Below are 7854 nucleotides of genomic sequence, written 5' to 3'. Positions count from 1 at the left end.
GGCATTGCATTAAACCTATAGAGAACTTTTGGTAATATCGCCATTTTGATGATGTTAGTTCTGCCTATCCATGAACAGGGTATATTTTTCCATCTTCTAAGGTCTTCTTCAATTTCTCTCTTTAGGGTTCTGTAGTTTTCATTGTATAAGTCTTTCACCTCTTTTGTTAGGTTGATTCCCAAGTATTTTATTCTTTTTGAGGATATTGTGAACGGGGTGGTTGTCCTCGTGTCCATTTCAGAGGATTTGTCGCTGATATACAGGAATGCCTTTGATTTATGCGTGTTGATTTTATAACCTGCCACTTTGCTGAATTCATTTATTAGCTCTAACAGTTTCTTTGTAGACCATATTGGGTCTGCTAGGTATAGAATCATGTCATCTGCAAATAGTGATAACTTAAGTTCTTCTTTTTTTTATTTTTATGCCTTTAATTTCTTTCGTCTAATTGCTCTGGCCAGTGTTTCGAGAACTATGTTGAACAGGAGTGGTGAGAGAGGGCATCCCTGTCTTGTTCCAGATTTTAGAGGGAATGCCTTCAATTTTTCTCCATTCAGAATGATGCTAGCCTGAGGCTTAGCATAAATTGCTTTTACAATGTTGAGGTATGTTCCTGTTATCCCTAGTTTTTCGAGAGTTTTGAACATAAACGGATGCTGTACTTTGTCGAATGCTTTTTCTGCATCTATCGAGATGATCATATGGTTCTTATTTTTAAGCCTATTGATGTGGTGAATAACATTTATTGATTTCCGTATATTGAACCAACCTTGCATACCAGGGATGAATCCTACTTGATCATGGTGCACAATTTTTTTGATATGTTTTTGTATCCGATTTGCCAGAATTTTATTGAGGATTTTTGCATCTAGGTTCATTAGAGATATTGGTGTGTAGTTTTCTTTCTTTGAAGTGTCTTTGTCTGGTTTCGGAATCAGGGTGATGTTGGCCTCGTAGAATGAATTTGGAAGTTCTCCCTCTTTTTCTATTTCCTGAAATAGCTTGAAAAGTATTGGTATTAGTTCCTCTTTAAAGGTTTTGTAAAACTCTGCTGTAAACCCATCCGGTCCTGGGCTTTTCTTAGATGGTAATCTTTTGATGTTTTCTTCTATTTCCTCAATTGATATTGGTCTGTTTAGGTTGTCTATATCCTCCTGACTCAATCTGGGCAGATTATATGACTTAAGAAATTTATCGATGCCTTCACTATCTTCTATTTTATTGGAGTATAAGGATTCAAAATAATTTCTGATTATCTTCTGTATTTCTGAAGTGTCTGTCATGATCTTGCCTTTTTCATCCCTTATGCAAGTAATTTGAGTTCTCTCTCTTCTTCTCTTCGCTAGCATGGCTAAGGGTCTGTCAATTTTATTTATCTTTTCAAAGAACCAACTTTTCGTTTTGTCAATTTTTTCAATTGTTTCTTTTGTTTCGATTTCATTAATTTCAGCTCTGATTTTAATTATTTCTTGCCTTCTACTTCTTTTGCTGTTGTTTTGCTCTTCTTTTTCTAGAATTTTGAGATGAAGTATGAGATCATTTATTTGTTGGTTTTTTCTTTTTTTAAGGAATGAACTCCAAGCAATGAATTTTCCTCTTAGAACTGCTTTCAATGTGTCCCATAGATTCCAATATGTTGTGTCTGTGTTTTCATTAAACTCTAAGAATTTTTTAATTTCCTCCTTGATGTCTTCTAAAACCCATTGATCATTCAGTAACCTATTGTTCATTCTCCAAGTGATGCATGATTTTTCCTTGCTTCTTTTATGGTTGATTTTTAGTTTCATTCCATTATGATCAGATAAGATGCATGGTATTATCTCCGCTCCTTTATATTGTCTAAGAGTTGCCCTGTGACATAATATATGATCTATTTTTGAGAAGGATCCATGTGCTGCTGAGAAAAAAGTGTAGCTGCTTGATGTTGGGTGGTATATTCTATATATGTCAATTAAGTCTAGGTTGTTAATTGTGTTATTGAGTTCTATAGTTTCCTTATTCAACTTTTGTTTGGAAGATCTGTCCAGTGGTGAGAGAGGTGTGTTGATGTCTCCCATGATTATTGTATGGTGGTCTATTAGACTCTTGAACTTGAGAAGAGTTTGCTTGATGAACGCAGCAGCACCGTTGTTTGGGGCATATATATTTATGATTGTTATGTCTTGTTGGTGTATGGTTCCCTTGAGCAGTATGTAGTGTCCTTCTTTATCCCTTTTGATTAACTTTGGTTTGAAATCTATTTTATTTGATATGAGTATGGACACTCCTCTGCTTGTTTCCGCAGTCCATATGAGTGATATGATTTTTCCCAACCTTTCACCTTCAGTCTATGTATATCCTTTCCTATCAAATGCGTCTCCTGTAGGCAGCATATTGTTGGATCTTGTTTTGTGATCCATTCAACTAGCCTGTGTCTCTTAATTGGTGAGTTTAAGCCATTAACATTTAGGGTTATTATTGAGATATGGTTTGTTCTTCCAGCCATATTTGTTTATTAATGCTGTTAAACCTGATTTGTTTTTCTCTTTGATTTTTTCCCCCCTTTACTGTCCTACCTCCCACTGTTGGTTTTCATTGTTGTTTTCCATTTCCTCTTCCTGTGTGTTTTTCCAAGGATTTTTTGAAGAGATGGTTTTCTAGCTGCAAATTCTTTTAACTTTTGTTTATCATGGAATGTTTTAATTTCATCTTCCATCCTGAAGCTTAATTTCGCCGGATACACGATTCTTGGTTGGAACCCATTTTCTTTTAGCGTTTGAAATATGTTATTCCAGGATCTTCTAGCTTTTAGAGTCTGTGTTGAGAGATCAGCTGTTATCCTGATTGGTTTACCCCTAAATGTAATCTGCTTCCCTTCTCTTGTAGCTTTTAAAATTCTCTCCTTATTCTGTATGTTGGACATCTTCATTATAATGTGTCTAGGTGTGGATCTCTTATGATTTTGCACATTCGGCGTCCTGTAGGCTTCTAGGATTTGGGGTTCTGTCTCATTCTTCAAGTCTGGGAAGTTTTCTCGTATTATTTCACTGAATAAATTGTCTATTCCTTTGGTTTGGAGCTCTGTGCCTTCCTGTATCCCAATGACTCTTAAGTTTGGTCTTTTGATATTATCCCATATTTCTTGGATGTTCTGCTCATGGTTTCTTAGCAGACTTGCTGAGCTGTCTATGCTCTTTTCAAGTTGAAATACTCTGTCTTCATTGTCTGATGTTCTATCTTCTAAGTGATCCACTCTGCTGGTAGTTTTCTCAATTGAGTTTTTAAGTTGGTTTATTGCTTCCTGCATTTCTAGGATTTCTATTTGTTTGTTTTTTATTTCCTCTATCTCCCTGTGAAATTGATCTTTTACTTCCTGGATTTGTTTATGAAGTTCCTTGTCAATGTGATCTTTCATTGTCTGATTTTGCTGTCTCATGTCTTCCTTGAGACTCCAGATCATCTGAAGCATGTATATCCTGACCTCTCTGTCTGACATTCCATCTGTTGCAGCTATTACCTCTTCTAGAGTTGAGTTGACCTGCATTGCCTGTGGTCCTTTCTTTCCTTGTCTTTTCATACAGCTGGCGTTTCTTTCTGCTTGGTGAAACTATTGTGTTTTTGAAATTTTCCCTCTATTTATTTATATTGCTCTTGTATAGTTGAAAAGTCTCCCTTGCAGGACAGATGGTGTCTGTGATCCTCCACCAATTGGTGCGATCTGTCTACCACGCTGGCGGGCCCTAGGTCTGCTCTGCTGGCCGGTCGAAGGTCCGCCTACCCAGCAGGCGTGAGGGGCACCTCTGTCTCTCCGTAGGTTGCTGGGCCTAACCTCCCGATGGGTCCCCAGTACGCCTACCTTGCAGGCACTGAGGGAGGGGCCGGCTCCGGCCCGCAACAAGCCGCTGGGCCTGATCTGCCGCTGGTCACAGTCCCGCCTACCTTGCAGGAACTGGGGGAGGGGACGGTCCTGCCCCTCAGCAGGCCGCTAGGCCTGATCTACTGGTGGTCACAGTCCCACCTACCTTGCAGGCACTGGGGGAGGAGACGGGCCTGCCCCACAGAAGGCCACTGGTGGGTCGCAAGACCCCGTTCCCTGCAGGCGCGTGTGTCAGCTCTGTCTCTTCGCAGATTGCTGGGCCTGGCCTGCCCGTGGGTCGCCGGTTCTCCTACCTTGCAAGCACTGGGGGTGGGGCCGGCTCTGGCCCCAACCAGCCGCTGGGCCTACTCTGCCGGTGGTCAGAGTCCCGCCTACCTTGCAGGCACTGGGGGAGGGGACGGGCCTGCCCCACAGAAGGCCATTAGTGGGTCGCAAGACCCCGATCCCTGCAGGCGCGTGTGTCAGCTCTGTCTCTCCGAAGATTGCTGGGCCTGACCTGCCCGTGGGTCGCCGGTTCTCCTACCTTGCAGGCACTGGGTGTGGGGCCGGCTCCGGCCCGCAACCAGCCGCTGGGCGTGCTCTGCCAGTGGACACAGTCCCGCCTAATTTGCAGGCACTAGGGGAGGGGACTGTCCTGCCCCTCAGAAGGCCGCTAAGCCTGATCTGCTGGAGGTGACAATCCCGCCTACCTTGCAGGCACTGGGGGAGGGGATGGGCCTGCCCCACAGAAGGCCTCTGGTGGGTCACAGGACCCCGTTCCCTGGAGGCGCATGTGTCAGCTCTGTCTCTCGGCAGATTGCTGGGCCTGACCTTCCCGTGGGTCGCCGGTTCTCCTACCTTGCAGGCACTGGGGGTGGGGCCGGCTCGGGCCACAACCAGCCACTGGGCCTTCTCTGCCGGTGGTCCCTAACATTTCTATAGTAACTGACCCTGTTTAACATCAATGCAAGTAGACTCCTATGGGACATGATGTGTATTTTGACATTGATTTTTATTCAACACTGGTACATTACTATTTCTTCAGTTGATGCACATCATAGGATATATATTTCATCCTCAAGTTCACAAATTTCTAGGCATTTGGTTCACTTTCAATCAAATCCTGCTTCAGAACACATGTATTCCTCCATGTTTTTTGACTGGTCTTTTTATGAGACTTCTTTCCAAACACATTATTTTGGATTTCCATAATCATTTTGGAACCAAAACTCACACACCCCTCATGGTAAACCATCACCCTAATATTACCATTAGATGTATAACTGGTTGGAATGAATGATCGTGTATCAATATAAGATTTCTTATATGTTTTAAAATATCAATCAATCCATTATTTAAATTGGAACCAGTTATATTCTTTATTTAAAGTATGGCCTATTAATACATTATCTCTATACTCATAGACCCAGGGTACACCTATTTGTACCCCCGAATTCTAATTTATACTTCTTCAACATATTGCTCCCAAAAATAGTGGAAGAAATACTCATGTCACCTGATCTACATATATATTTTATCACAGTGATATTCTGAACACAAAATGCAAAGGTCACACTTATGATTGTACGTAAGCCTAATTGGAAAGTGAGCATGGATTACTAAAACCATCCTTGTCTAGGTTGGCTAATGCTCTCAAATGTCAATTCTATTGGTGACTACACATTTGTTTCTGCCTAAGATTATATATTTCACCTCAACCGTGTTGAAAATGTCTAATCCTATCACTCACTTTATACTTTGCCTAATTTCCTAATGTCTATATTCATATCTGCTTTTCTACATATCTTCCCCAGTTCATCATTGTGACTGACTCTTCACATGTGTTGACATTTACGTTCACTCTCTAACAGACACCCTATTGCTAAAGAACTTTTGGTCCAAATATTATACTCACTTTTCTTCCTAAACCTACTGACTATCTTTCTAATCCTACCTACTATCCCTTTTTGACTTGATCTTCTCTTCTACATTCAATCATCCAAGGTACAAGGTCCTATGCCATTGTATGTTTATTTATCAGAGACATCTGAACAGAATGTAATTCAAAGCTAAGTATCCCAATCAAGGGCCCAATGCTCTTCTGGCCTTCAAACTTTACTTAGATTTTTGTTTTCACACATATATTTCACCTCTATATTATTATAAATATCACAGGTTCCCAATACCATTCTTCATTTAGCAGAATTATTTCTAACCCAATTTGAACATGTTCTTAACCCCAAGCATTCACTGTTTCCTCAATCTCACTTTACAGAAGAGCAGGGACAGTGTTGGTCTTACAATACAGGAATGTAGGGGATTTTCCACCTGGTGAGAACCTCCAAGGTCCATGCAGAAATGATCCCTGGAGTAGATGTAGGCAGCTTGGAAGGACCTGAGAGAGTAAAAGTCATCTTCCGTGGCAAACAACCTGGTCAGGATGAAGGGATGTGTCTGAATGAGCCTCTTTCTTCTTCATGTAGACAAGATTGACCAAACCAGGCCTGTGTGGAGAGCTTTTCCAGGGTTCCTATGGTTGATATACCATTCTAACTTGTGAAATTGTCACAGGAAGCAGGGGCAGCCTCCATCTCATGGGACCCTTGGAAGCAACAGTTACGACAAAGTGGTTTCCAAGGCAGTGACCTCATTCAGTTCCTGAAGGAAGTGACCTCACCACAGTTCCTTGGTGATGGAACTCTCTGAAATTGGGATCCAGGAAGCCAGGCACCCAGAGGCAGTCCCAGTGCCAGTCCCAGTGGGCTCACTTGTTTGGATTTACCAAGGACAGAGTCAGTCTTTCTTGGTACCTACAGATGTGAGGATGGCCAATTGCCAGGAAAGCTCTGAAGGGGGTCTTTCCAGAGAAAGCAGGTAGTGGCTCACCCCTGGCTCCTGACAACTTCACAGAATTGGCCAAGGAGGCCAGATCTGTGACAAGACAGTCCAATTCGGGGGAACCTAGTATGGCCCACCAGTCAGAGGACACTGTGGGTAGTCACAGACCTCCTTGGGGGAAGGAGATGGCTTTGTTGGTGTGGGTGTGAGTTTGTGGTTTGGTCTCAGGTTCTGAGAAGAGCTAGGAAAGGCGAAAGGTTTGGTTGGGAGTGGACTGTTTCTAGCAAGTCTTTTGACAAGGCGAGTGTTGCTTTTTTTGTGTATGGCACTGTGTCCGTGGTTGTAGACATTAGAAAAGAGAATGCATCAATGGATGTGTCCTGTCTAGTAAAAAGATTCCAGCATTCATCCTGCCCAATTTATGAATTGACTGCGGCTTGCCTTATCCATGGGCAAAACCTACTATCTTCCTAAATTTCTGTTTTCTTCCTGAATTCTGGCCACTCTTCAGAATAGGCTCATGGTTTTGTGTCCATGATATGTACCACCTCCAAGCTTGGTGACATGGCCATGTACTAGATAGCTGAAAGGAATGGCGAGCATCTCAGACAACTCAGATATCAGTGGGCCCATTGAAGTCTCAGTGGAGAAACCCTGCTTTGCGACATTTGCTTACCTATTGTTCTGTTTCCCTGGATGTCAGCAAGGTCTTTGCCTCAGGACACACCTTTGTGAAGCCTGAAGAAAACAGTTTTCAAATGAAAACGAATGGGCACCACTTGTGGCTCTTTGCTTAATTGCTTAGCAAAGGAATGTGTCTGAATCAGCCTCTTGGCCCTGTGTGAGGCTGTGGCTTAGATTGTCAGCACCTGATGGACCTCAGGAAAGATCCCATATGTGCAACCAAAGCCAATATGGCAAAACAGCAGTCATTGTGGATGAAGTCTCTTGCCTTCCTCTGTAAAGTCCCTGACCTGCATCAAGTGAGAATAGGGATCCTTTGGGTCAAATGAGTTTTTCAAAGCCCTGCAGAAGCTAGCCATTATGTGCTTGTGTTTTCTCATGACTCCAATTTACACAAAAAATCTGTACCCCACCATCAGCAGGCCTCAAAGTTTAGAAGCCTAGCAGTATTAAAGGCAGGCCTATTTGATCACTCCTGGTTCAAAGAAGGGTGTACA

The sequence above is a fragment of the Ictidomys tridecemlineatus genome, chromosome 4, assembly GCF_052094955.1.
Source record: "Ictidomys tridecemlineatus isolate mIctTri1 chromosome 4, mIctTri1.hap1, whole genome shotgun sequence".
Lineage (NCBI taxonomy): Eukaryota > Metazoa > Chordata > Mammalia > Rodentia > Sciuridae > Ictidomys > Ictidomys tridecemlineatus.
The sequence above is the reverse complement of the archived record's forward strand: the minus strand, read 5'-3'. Positions refer to the sequence as shown.